Source organism: Emys orbicularis, chromosome 1 (genome assembly GCF_028017835.1).
Source record: "Emys orbicularis isolate rEmyOrb1 chromosome 1, rEmyOrb1.hap1, whole genome shotgun sequence".
NCBI lineage: Eukaryota > Metazoa > Chordata > Testudines > Emydidae > Emys > Emys orbicularis.
This window is the reverse complement of record NC_088683.1, coordinates 298,290,550-298,304,696: the sequence shown is the minus strand read 5'-3', so window position 1 is coordinate 298,304,696 and position 14,147 is coordinate 298,290,550.

Below are 14,147 nucleotides of genomic sequence, written 5' to 3'. Positions count from 1 at the left end.
GGCAAACACAGGCTAGTGACGCTTCAGAGCATGGTTTTGCATTCCTGCTTATCCTGGGTAATAGCCATTGATGGACCTATCCTCCATGAACTTATCTAGTTCTTTCTTGAACCCTATTTTGAAGCATCTTTGTCCCCTTTAGCTGCCCCTTCCTCCTTGTAATTCTTGGCATAGGAGCTGTATTTTCAGGATGCTGTTATCCTGACCAATGGCTTGTTTTAGGATCAGGAAAAACGTTCTCCGTGGGACCAAATTTTCAGCGTCCTGGTGAGGGTTTTTCATCCTCCTCACAACATCATGGAGATACAGTTAGGCTAAAGAGGGTAGGACTTGAAAATCTAACATTACAAAATTGCCATCTCCTAGAGGTAAATGAGATCTGGGGTTTTGCTGGTGGACCTTTTGCCTCTAGGACAGGGATGGGCAAACTCTTTGGCCTGAGGGCCACATCTGGGTGGGGAAATTGTATGCAGGGCCATGAATATAAGGCTGGGGCAGGGGGTTGGGTTGCGGGAGGGAGTGCAAGGTGTGGGAGGGGCTGTGGTGTGCAGGGGCTCAGGGCAGGTGGTTTGGGTGCAGGAGGGGTGCGATGGGGGCTCAAGGCAGGGGGTTAAGGGCTCAGGGCAGGGGATTGGGGTGTCGGAGGGGGTGCGGAGTGCAGGAGAGGGCTCAGGGCAGGGGGGTTAGGTGCAGGAGGGGTATGGCGGGGGCTAAAGGTAGGTAGTAAGGGGGCTCAGGGAAGGAGGTTGCCGTGCAAGATGCAGGAGCGGTTTGGGGTGCAGGCTCCGGCCCGGCGCTACTTACCTCAAGTGGCTCCGAGGTTGTAGCAGTGCCTAGCAGGGCTAAGGCAGGCTCCCTGCCTGCCCCGGCCCCGCACCACTCCTAGAAGTGGCCAGCATGTCCAGCAGTGGCTCCTGGGGGTGGGGTGGAGCAGGCAGGTCTGCCGCATGCTGCCCTCACCTATGGGTACCACCCCCGAAGCTCCCATTGGCCGCGGTTCCCCATTCCTGGCCAATGGGACCTGCGGGTGGCAGTGCCTACAGGCGAGGACAGTGCATGGAGACCTCCACCTTCCCTCCCCCAGAGGACACAAGGACGTGGTGCTGGCCTCTTCTGGGAGTGGCACGGGGCCTGGGCAGGCAGGGAGCCTGCCTTAGCCCTGCTGCGCCACAGGGCTGGCAATCCCACAGGCCAGATTGAAAGCCCTGACAGGCCGGATCTGGCCTGCGGGCCGTAGTTTGCCCTCCCCTCCTCTAGGAGAAGGGGAGACGTGAAGTCTTCTGAGATGGAGGCCCCACTTTGACACTCTCTCACAGATGCAAGGGTGAGAGATTTGAAAAATAAGATGAGTCTGAGGAGTAGGCCAAGAAGGATTTACCCCACATTATTGGTTATTGGGTGGGAACCCTGTAACCCCACACTAGACCCAGTTAAATATCCAGTACATTTGTTGCAGGGGTGAATATAGCACCCATCCCAAGTGATAAGTTATTTAAGTTGTGGCCTGCCACTTGAATCCAACCCTGTGTCGGTCTTCATTCTCTTGTATATCCCTATCAACATGTCCTTGCACTGAAGGGAGTATGAGCACTGCAGTGTTGCTTGACTTCCTCTACATACAGATTCCCAGTCTCCCACCGTCTTGAACACCTGTACAGCACTGGACATAATAGAGTGCATAATATTTTATTTCACCAAGTGTTGTGAAACAGATGGCATAAAACTCGGCAGCAGGAGAAGCTAAGGATGGAAGGCCACCATTAGCCTGGAAATAACTCGCCTTAGTTAGTATAAGTTAGAACCTTAAAATTTTAATGTAAGTTTCATATTTAATTATGTAAAACCTTTATGGAGTGTGTGGATTTCTTCTGTGTTTCAGGGAACGCATATCATCTTTATTTGATAATGTTTATAATCAAGCCTCGGTGAAACTGCTTGCAATACAGATCTGGACACTTTTTCTCATATTCGTAATTGATTTTCTGCTTCTGTATCAAGTATCATCAGACCTCTTCCATTGGTAACAAGTCTCTTTTTTGAGGTTAATAGCATAAGACAATGCATAAAGTCAAGTGAAAAGGAGAACACATTTTGATATTACAGTATTATTTTCTACAACATGCAATTTCATAGGTGAAAGTAAATGAGTTAAAATGATGCCTTTGATATAACCTGAAAGAAGCTTTCATAGTCATATAATTAACTGTATATGTACTTTTGATTTCTCATTGCTCAGTCATCTTTTCCTCTATCTTCACTATACTTCTGGAGTAAATATATCTAGTACTACTACACTTTAGTTAGAGAACATAAACACACACACAGACACACACACACTATCTATTATACACAAAAAAAGTTGTTCTATTAATTAACAATAAGATCCTTTCAGATGATGAAACAACTAGTGTTTGGGGGAGGGGAAACTTTTTTCCTTTCCCCACCCTTTTTTTTTTCCCTGTAGTCTTTTTCCAACTTTTAAGGCAGATAGTGCCAAATGATAAAGCTGGAGTTGTCATAGCAAAAGCCAGCCCTTGTTCACAGATTGACTTTACAAGTTGAACATCACATAATTTATTATGGATAACTCATTATGTGAATGAAGCAAATTCCTAGGTGCCATTCTTGGAGATGAATTGTTTATCCACACAGCAGTCATGGGAATGCAGATGGATACCATCAATAAAACACAGGTGTAAAACAATTCATGACAAATGGAAATCAACCACAGAATTAAATACATGGCATCTCAATCATCAGTGGATTTTTGTTTGACTGTTTATTAAAAGACTTTAGGCTGTGCCAATTTATTGTGCTAAAGATTAGTAGCTTAAATTTAAAGTAAACAATAACAAATGAAAACTTAAAACAGTCTTAGAAAGTAAATGTGGGTCATATACTCGCCTTCATGCTGAAAGCTACGTGGAAGGGAGTGTTGCCCGCCCTAAAGGGCTCGAGGGGACAACAATGGTCCGTCGCCTGGTGTGCTTGGCACCAATAAAGACACCGAGGGGAGAAAGCAAGCCAAGTTTATTTCAGAGCTCTGAAATGGCACTAGGAGACCAGCATGTCTCAAATCCAGTGCAACAAATACAAACAAATTTTACCTTTTATACTCCAAACTGTTTGCATACATCTCTTTGTCTGGCTGTTCCCCCTTACCCCTCCCTTCCAGACAACTGTTACAATAAACTCTACATAAGCTTGTGAGAAAACTTTCCCAGTCTTTGCGACCTTGGGTTAGATGCCTGCAAACTAACTACCCCTCCTTTCCCCCGCTCCTTATCTCTATTATTTCTGCTAGTGTGAGTGAAACTGCAGCCATCTGCTAGAAACGCTGACCAATACATTTCTGCTTCAGCCTGCTTCAGAGCATGTAAGCAGTTAGCATAGAAGTAGGTGAGAGTTCACAAGATGGGGTTTGGGGGTTCAGGTAGACCCAGAGCAAAAGAGTTGCATCAGCACTTTTGGCCTTCCGCTCTCCCGAGTTACCTGGTAGCTATGCCTAGTGGACCCCAACAGGCGCATAGGCCTCCTGAGATGCACTGGTCTTGAAAGCTTCTAGTCCACTACTTTGTACCCTCACGGCTGGTGGTATGCAATGCAAGAGGTGCTATGCAAAGTGGCAGAGGCTCAAATCTATGGGAATACACAGGTAAGACCCTATGAATCTCCAGCTACAGGAAGTATCCCACTTTTCGGTCTCCTTCACCCCATGTCCTACTTACTCATGTGAAGCAGAGATCCAGTGTGGAATTCATGGAGGGAGACAGACAGCTATTAGATAGTGATATTAGCTGCCCTGAACTTCTGCACAGTCCACTCTTCCCATCTGAGATTAGGGCCTTTCTGTTCCCCTCTATGCTGCATAACCAGAGTGGAGCATCTGGCTCCATTCTAAAGCATCTGTGTTTAAATGAAATTTATTGCCCTTTCATTTTTCCTGACAGTCAATTATATTTTACATTACAGTTTGTCTTTTTTCATGATTGCAATGATGATGATTAGAATCAATAATAAATACTACGCTCTGGGAAAGTACATTTTGTTGCACTGCTTATACTGCACCAAGCTCTCATAGGAGTCTTACTGTTGAAGCCCCTTTTCCCCTAGACTTTTAAAAAATATTGCCTGTCTAATGAACATGCTTCCAATGAACTCTCACAGGAGACGCATGCACATATGGGATGGAATTCAACCCATCAATACAAAAGCCCCTTAATACTCCTGTCCCCCTCCCGGCACACACACACCTTTCTTGTTTTTCCTTCTGTTGGTCAGCACATGATTCTGCATGAGAAATATTAGAGGGAAAACATGTTTTTGCATAAATTTGCTCTCCTTTACCTCTGTCTATTGTACATGTGTATTTCATGTTATGACACTTTTCTATTGGCTGTTAAAAATGATAGAAAGATTATTTAGAATAGTTAAAAGGAATTTGTTTAGACACCCCCAACTAAGCATTCAAAGAGGAACAGCCTATTGTGATTTTGGCGTCTATGTCACAGACTTAGCGGTGGGACAGCTTGTAAAGAAAACAGGGGCCACAATTCAGACAGCAAAATAATTTGCATTTATTAGCCCTCTCCATCTTGGGGGGAAAAGATGAATTGTGACTATCTGCATCACAGTTTCTCTCCTTATCCAGGGAGGGAAGTAAATTACCTCTCTTTTTTGGGGGCGCAACTTACACCCTCCTCATGCACCCAGACTGCTACTCAAGATGATGATGAGGCACTCAGGACAAATGCTCTTCCCTCTCTCTAACCACTTGATATGTGAAAGAATATCAGGCAGCCAGAGTAATAAACTTTACTGAGCAGTTGGGCCCATTACTCTCCTGTGTAGCCAAACAACGGCTAGGGACACTCTAGACCTATATGTTCTGATGACTCAATGAAATATGTTTGACTATTTTGGAATGTTTATTAAGCTCTTGAATTGTACAAGGTACACATGTCACCCCAGTAGTATCAATAGAAATTATGTGTATAATAGAATCATAGAAGATTAGGGTTGGAAGAGACCTCAGGAGGTTATCTAGTCCAACCCCCTGCTAAAAGCAGGACCAACACCAACTAAATCATCCCAACCAGGGCTTTGTCAAGCTGGACCTTAAAAACCAATAAGGAAGGAGATTCCACCACCTCCCTAGATAACCCATTCCAGTGCTTCACCACCCTCCTAGTGAAATAGTGTTTCCTAATATCCAACCTAGACCACTCCCACTAAAATTTGAGACCATTGCTCCTTGTTCTGTCATCTGCCACCACTGAGAACAGTCAAGCTCCATCCTCTTTGGACCCCCCTCTCAGGTAGTTGAAGGCTGCTATCAAATCCCCCCTCAACCTTCTTTTCTGCAGACTAAACAAGCCCAGTTGCCTCAGCCTCTCCTCGTAAGTCATGTGCCCCATCCCCCTGACAATTTTTTTTGCCCTCCATTGGACTCTCTCCACATCCTTTCTGTAGGGAGGGGGCCAAAACTGGATGCAATGCTCCAGATGTGGCCTCACCAGTGCTGAATAGAGGGGGAAAATCATTTCCCTCGATCTGCTGGCAATGCTCCTACTAATGCAGCCCAATATGCCATTAGTCTTCTTGGCAACAAAGGCACACTGCTGACTCATATCCAACTTCTCATCCACTTTAATCCCCAGGTCCTTTTCTGCAGAACTGCTGCTTAGCCAGTCGGTCCCCAGTCTGTAGCGGTGCATGGGATTCTTCTGTCCTAAGTGCAGGACTCTGCACTTGTCCTTGTTGAACTTCATCAGATTTCTTTTGGCCCAATTCTCCAATTTGTCTCAATCACTCTGGACCCTATCCCTATCCTCCAGCATATCTACCTCTCCCCCCAGCTTAGTGTCATCCACGAACTTGCTGAGGGTGCAATCTATCCCATCGTCCAGATCATTAATAAAGATGTTGAACAAAACCATCCCCAGGACCGACCCCTGGGGCACTCCGCTTGATACCAGCTGCCAACTAGACATCGAGCCGTTGATCACTACCTGTTGAGCCCGACAATCTAGCAAGCTTTCTATTCACCTTATAGATGGGGGAATGGCAAACTGCTGCCACTGGGAGCTGCGGGCAGCCAGGCCTGCAGACAGTCAATGTAAACACTGTCTCGCAGCCCACCAGCGGATTACCCTGACGGGCTGCGTGCAGCCCGTGGGCCGCAAGTTGTCCACCGCTGCTTTAAAGGGAATTTCCAACCACAGAAACATGAGTCCAACCAAAAGACAGCCATGGCAATGAACTGAGGTATATGATAATAAGTTGAGATCATTGATATGCTAACCTATAGGAGAAGGACATTTCAACATTAGTATGGTGAGAAAATACAAATAAGGAAAAAAGGGAAAAAAAACCACTGAATATGCATTAGACATAGTGGCAGCAGTATAACATATTATGAAAGTTGCATCACTGCCTATGGGCAGTAGGAGAGAGAGAGAGAGAGATGAAGACCTTGGGAGGTGCCAGAATGATGGCCACTGGTGATGTGGGGGAAGGTGATGAGGAAGACGATGGCTAACATTTCAGGTTGTTCTACAAGGGATGGTGTGAGTATATGGATGTGCAGATGTACATTCGGTAGTATCTCTATCTACCTTACTGAGTTGGCATGTTTCTGACTGTGCTAAATGTATTAATAAACCATTTGTAAATATAGGAGAGATCCTATAGTGTGAGTGTTGCATCTGTGCACATTGGGGTTCCCAAATATAATTTGAATAATACTGGGCCTGATCTTGGGACAAGAATCTGTCAGTCCTCAAGGTGATAATTGGGAAGTCTGAGGTAATCAATATAATTAATACATAATCTATAGATTGTCCCTCCAAGCATATCCTTTGTAAGGGAAAAGACCAGAACATCCACAGAACCACTGGTCTTTGAGGCCCAACTCTCCTCTTTACCCTGACTCAGTTTACTCCCCTAATCCCACTGCATAATTTCATAATGGAAGCTACCACAAAAATTGTGCTTTCTGTGTTTCCACCAGAACTGTGGTGGTAATTATTCCTAATTTACCCTAATTGCGAGTTCAACTATAAAGAGTGAGGGGAAGTTTATAAAATGTCACAGCAACCTCTAACAACAGATGCTGATGGGAAAAAGTACAAAAGGGAGACAAAATTAGTCCATACAAAAAGCCCTGCTGATACAATTTATGGACTGTGTTAAGATCATAACTGGTAAACAAGAGAAGTGTGGGAGTGGAAATCAATGAACCAAAATTGGTGTGTCAAAAATTAGGCCTCATTGGTGAGCAAAATAATGAAGCAATTGACTTTTCCACCCACCACTCCCTTTGGGAGTACTTAAAAGAAAAATCTTTGGGGAGAAAACCCGATATGGATGCTGACTGAAAATCAGGGAAGGAGCAAGCTTTCCATTATGGATGCTACCCCCTCTGTCTCCTGGATCCTTGGAACTACTGTAACACAATCAGACCTTCTTTGTGCTGATCTTGAGATATGTTCTGACCAGACCAGGCCAGAGAGAGGAACCCAGATTACATCTCCAATGGCTTTTGCCAAATCTCAAAACCCACCTGGGATGCAGAGTCTTGGTGTATCCTTTCCTTCCCCACATTATTTCTTCCCTTTCCTGCTCCTTTTGCCTTCTGTCTAATAAGGATCTGGCTCAGCTGGCTAAGACTGTATGTTTTGCAATACTACTGTAAGCCTGTGTCCAGAAAGGCAGATACAAGCAATGACCAAAACAGTTGAGTGGCTGATAAAACCATGTACTGTGGTTGTATTTTTCCAGCAGTAAGACTGCAAGTGAGAGTCAACGCTAGGAACAAAATCTGCCTTTTGTATCTTTGCTATTCTTTTCTCTTCCCTTTTTTATGTGTTTGTCTTATTTTGTCTTCTAGGAAATGGGATTAGACCCGAACAACAGCAGCAGTAACAACAGGTCCAGCCCATTTCAACGTACTTCTTCCTTTTTCCACAAAATGGACAGTTATTAACATCGAAGAGACTGTCAAATGGGGTGTGGGGAGAAGCTTCTAAAAACTCTCTCCGCTAAATGGAAAGGGAATGCCATTAAAATGTGACCCTTGTTTAATACTTTATTTTCAAATGCTTTAAATATTTTTTTCTTCTTCTTCTGTATATTTAATAACAAGTTTAAAAGAATTTTTAATGGTGTTTGGTATGATACTCAGCAGGACAAGGTTCCTATATACCAAACCCTGAATCTTATTTAATCTTGTTTAAAGTTGGACAGTGACTGCATCATGTTATCACCTTTGCCTCTGTGCCCATTTATTGATATAACAGAACTGCAGCATTTCCTCTGACAGGAAGCACTCCATACTCATGGAGGAGTAGACAGAAATTACCCCAATGGTCAAATCATACAGTATTATGCAGTCCTTACTCATGAGAGATTCCTGTTCCAGTCTGTGGATCTCTAGCCAGAATGAGGACTGCAAAATTTGGCCCTAAAAGAAGAGCAGTCCACTTTGACACTACTATATTGGCACCACTTTAAATTAAGTGGGACCCATTAAGCCGTAAATGTTCCAGTGAGAACAAAACTACATTATACATTTTATGTAATTACATGGATAGATTAACTTTAGTCCTGTTACATAAATGAACCATGTAATTATACTTCCCGCTCTCACATTTCAGGATAAATTAAGAACAAAAGTGTAATCGTGTATGTGCCCAACTAAATTCTTAGAGACACTGAATGGCCTCACACATGCACAAACACAGAGGCATTCACATATATAAGTGTGTGTGTGCATGCTAATCTGGAAAAATATCATGAATGACAGTTTACCTTCCCAAATTTAGACCACACCTTGCAGAACTTTTGCTATCACTAAGGGCAGGTTTACACTACTGCTTAAGTCGATCTAACTTACATCACTCAGGGTGTGAAAAAGCTCCCTCCACTGTCCACACCAGCACTATGTCCACGGGAGACACTCTCCCAGTGACATATCTTATGCTTCTCGCCAAGGTGGAGTAATTATGCCAATGGGAGAGCGTTCTCCCATTGGCATAGCAAGTCTTCACTGGGTGCACTACAGCGGTGCAGCTGCATTTCTGGTGCAGCTGCACCGACGTAGCACTGTAGCAGTGCTTCTCAACCCGTGGCCCTTGGCCACTTGCGGCCCAATTAGCACACAGCTGCGGCCCATTTTACATCCTCAGGTAGTATATATTTTGTGTGGATGCGGCCCACATAACATATAGAGAGTTGTATATGTGTCCCACAATGGTAAATAGGTTGATTACCACTGCGTGTAGACTTGCCCTAAGAGATTTCCTAAAGAAATATGTTTAGTATCTTACCCAATACAGCTAGAATCACCTAAGGGCATTTGGGATTGTATGGCCTAACTTTAAGTGATCTGTCACCTACTGAAAGCAACAGCCTTGAGTTAGGCATACAGGTGCCATATAAAATGTATGGGGAGAGTTATGTACCTAACAACACAGTAAGCTGAGTAGGGACTCACCTGAATTAGCCAACAGGAAATGCTGAGGAGAGTGGTGTGTCCTAGGACCCACCCACCCCAGGATATTAGGCACCTCACTCCGAGTCAGAGTACGGTAGCTATATCCACTTCAGATTCACAGCCATGAACCCTCTCCTGGAGTTATGTGCCTAAGAAAGCTCAGTCTGTAATATCTTGGATATTAGGAAAAACTCTTTCACTAGGAGGGTGGTGAAACACTGTAATGGGTTACCTAGAGAGGTGGAGGAATCTCCACCCTTAGAGATTTTTAAGGCCCACCTTGACAAATCCCTGGCTGGGATGATTTAGTTGGTGTTGGTCCTGCTTTGAGCAGGGGGTTGGACTAGATGACCTCCTGAGGTCTCTTCCAACCCTAATCTTCTATGATTCTATGTTTTTCTATTTTTCGCAAAGAACTGAGGAGGAGGAACCCATGCCCCCCAATACCGTACTAGTTAGAGCACTAGTTAGGACGTAGAAGACCCAGGTTTAAATCTACCTTCTGGATAAGAGGAGCAGGGACTTGAATCCAGGTCTTCTTTGTCCCAGGGGAAGGTCCTAACCATCACAGCATAGAGTCATTCTTACACTTTTTGGCCCTGTGAATATTTAAGTATTTCATACAAAGTGGAACTGCTTCAGCAGGAGAGATGGAGAGAGCTTCTCCCACAATACTGCATAGCCCAGCAGTTAGGGTATTTCCCTGAGAGTTAGGTGACCTGGATTCACGTGCTTGCTCCTCTGAAACAGAGTGGGGATTTGAAGCTGGGATACTGGCTGGCAATACTAGTTTCTCCTCCTTGGGCTGTGTTTTGCGCAGGACCCAATCTCTTAGGCATGCCGTAAGCACACCTACCGACTCAGGTGATAGGAAAGGGAATACCTAATCTGATATCACCAATGGGGTTTAGGAGCTAGATGATGGGAGTCAGGTCTTAGGCAGCTATGCTCATGCTCAATTGCAGATTTTTAGATGCCTAGGGTATAGGGTGACCAGACAGCAAATGTGAAAAATCGGGACGGGGCAGGGGATAATAGGTGCCTATATAAGAAAAAGACCCCAAAATCAGGACTATCCCTATAAAATCAGTACATCTGGTCACCCTACTAGGGTATTTTACCAGCGGAAACTTAGGGTGCCTAGGGAATTTAGGAGCCTATGCTGATAGATGGCAACTGAGTGCAGGTTTTGAGGCCCTAATTTTTGTATTTAGTTACCTAGAGTGGCAGTTAGGCACCTCCACCAAAATGAAATAAATAACTACCAGTGAAGGGACAAGCACATTGTTACTACTAAGGTACATATAGGTAAAATTGCAAAGGAATGTATCCAAGAGAGGGGTTGAGGCTGGTACTGAAAGTTGGTAGTTTGTGCAGTACTTATCTGCTGTTTATACTCTTCTGCTGTCAGCCAGTAGTTTATGCATCCACGCCTCTTTCATCCACAGAAAGAATCTATGCATAGATTATAAAAGAAATATATACAACTGGAGCTCCAGATAATTAACAATTCTCTGGATCAAGTCCTTGAGGTGTGTGTGTGTGTGTGTGTGTGTGTGTGTGTGTGTGTGTGCCAGTTAAACTCTTTCCCATGTGGGAATCGCTTTGGACTAGGATATCATCTTTTAAATCACTAGTCTAATTTATTGTTACTGTTCCTTAAAATTGTTTTGGAACTCTGGGATTATCTCTATGGGCACTGCTCTGTTTGTTCACAGAGTTGACAATTCAGACCGACAAAATGAACCCTATTTTCTTCTGACTGGTCTTCCAATTTCTACAATATCTCACCCTCAATCAGTGCTGAATGACTAATTTTGGAGTTATTCTAGACATCATCACCATATTACACCTGTACTGTACACGTTACTGAGTTCCAATCAAATACAGAATCACATTTAAAATCCTCTTTATAATATGTAATGCTTTCAATTGTGTTACTTTGGTTGAAATTTGGTTTTTATTTTCAAATAATTTAACTATTGTCTATTCCTGAAATCTCACAGCTAAAAGGGGGGAAATTTACCAAATCTTATATGTGATGTCACTGATATAGACAAATATCTATAAATTATTAGTCTTAGCCTCCTGGGGTACTTTGTTATTAATGGTTGTAGTATCATTAAATATATACTATCCATAGAGTTGTATATACATATACCATGTACCTTAAGAAAAGGAGTTGATCTTTTGCCAGTTGAATTTTTGCATTGGTTTTACCATGTGCAACAAAAATGTACAAACCCTTAAAACTATTCAAGGACATAATATATAAATAACCCACAAGTTAAGTGGCTGGGTGAAGAATGCAGAAATTCATGTTCTTGCCCATGGGGAAGGTTTTGAGTTACTACAGAGAATTCTTTCCCAGGTATCTGCCTGGTGTGTCTTACACATATGCTCAGGGTCTAACTGATCACCATATTTGGGCTCAGGAAGGAATTTTCCCTAGAGTCAGATTGGCAGAGACCCTATGGGGGTTGCCTTCTTCTGCAGCATGGGGCACCAGATTTACACTAATATGAATGGTGAATTCTCTGTAACTTGAATTATTTAAATCATGATATGCGGACTTCAGTAACAGAGCCAGAGGTTATGGGTCTATTACAGATAGGGGTATGGCCTAGGATGTGCAGGAGGTCAGACTAGATGATCAAGATGTTCCCTTCTAGCCTTAAAGTCTATGAGTTTAACTTGAGAAGGAAATTAGTTTAATTCATTTGCTTTATTCAAGGTATTTTGAAATTCTTTTGACTGGTTTTAAAAAAGCTGCTATCAACACAGGCCTTGTGTTGTTCAGGAAGTTTTTTGAGTAAGTTTATGGATTTTAGTGCTAATGGCAACGAATATCTGTAAACATTTATTTACATTCCAGTTGGTTTGATTCAATGATGGTTTTTATTCAGAATTTTGTATCATTCTTGTCAGTGTTTCTGTTGACATGAACATTTTAGAAATAGCTATTCTTCATACCAATACATGTATTTGCATGCAAATATGGATATTTACACATGAACAAAAGTATTCTCTATATATTATTCAATATTTGACATTTTGCCATTTCTTAAACTATTTAAAAGTTTCTGTCACTCAAACAAAAATCAGAAACAATACCATGTGACCTAAATGACCAATAATACCAAGAATAACAAATAACAAATAGTCAAAGACAAGGCTTTCAAAAGTTCAGACCATCTATTTTAGGGGGTCAGTATGAATTTAGGAATCGAACTTGGATAGCCATTTTTGAAAATCTTAGCAAAAGTAATCAATTCTCAAACAACCCATAGTTTGAAAGTTGTTCATATAAATCATTTTTCAGATACAGAACATTTAGATAAATCAGGATAAATTCAAAAGAGGTTCAAAAACAGAATAAAGGGCTAATTCATTAAGAATTTATTCACAAAATTGTAATTAACCATTAGCAATTTGTTCACAATTACTAATATATCCATGGCTTTCCTTGAGTTGGGGATTTAAGTGAGTGCCTGGAGTTCAATATTTATGTGTGAACTAACAAAGCCTAAAGACAGCTAATGAAAATTATTTGCAACTATTGTGCAAGACAATTGTCATGATAAAGGAACTAAACATAAAGAAATGAGTAATCAGCCATCTGCACTGCATAGTATCTGCATTGCTGGTAAATCTAATAAATTGGAAGCTTTAAGAACTTCATTTTAAGAGCCCACTGATTAGAACCCATCCTGTTGTAAACATTCCAAGGATCAGAATAGACTGCAGTTTTATCATGTTAGGTTTTTTTAATGGGTTTTGTTGACCATCTGCCATAAAGAAGAAACAATTGGGGCTTTGGAATAATAGACTAAGAGAAATTTTGAACTTCTACATTGGAAATGTTACTTTCAAATTCGAATGTACAGTGCAAATATATATTTTTTCTTGTGCCTTGCTTCATATTATGGTTCAAATTCAAGGGAGTCACTCAAACATAATTTTATATTTTAAATATTAAAAGGAAATATTTACAAGTAGACAGAGATACCTGCATGGTCACAATGGATGGAGAACCATGTAATAAGTTGGTCACCTTTGTTGTCCTTATGTAATTTTTATTGGGGCAAACTAAGAACCATGTATATATGTGTACTTATATTTATTCCAGGTATCACTGCATATTTCATCTTCAGCCTAGTTCTGCAAACATTACCTATGTGAGTTACTTATGATTTACACTAGAGTAAGTGAGCTCAGAATCAACTCCAATGTCCAAAGGCCAATTCAAGTGCAAATTAGACAACTAAATAACATTATTTGTGCCCATCAATAACAGTGGTATAGTTGGGTACTCACAATTAGTTTTGCTCACTAGATCTCATACTAAAAGAGAAATTGTTTTCTGGAAAGTTGTAGTAAAAAAATATTTTTCATTGAAAAACTTTTGAGATATGAAATTTTTTGAACAGCTCTTGATATTCCCCAATAGAGATGCTCTACATTTGATGGATATTATAAGGGAGGTACAAGTTTTGTTTTGGAAATATTGACACATGGTTCTTCTGAAACTAAATTTGATCCCTGATACTGGCAGCTGTTTGGTGAAAATGACATTCTTCAGTTTCTATGCTGCTATTGCCTTGGGAGTCAGGTAGCCTAGGGTAACTAGCTAGCCTGAGAGTCTAGCAGC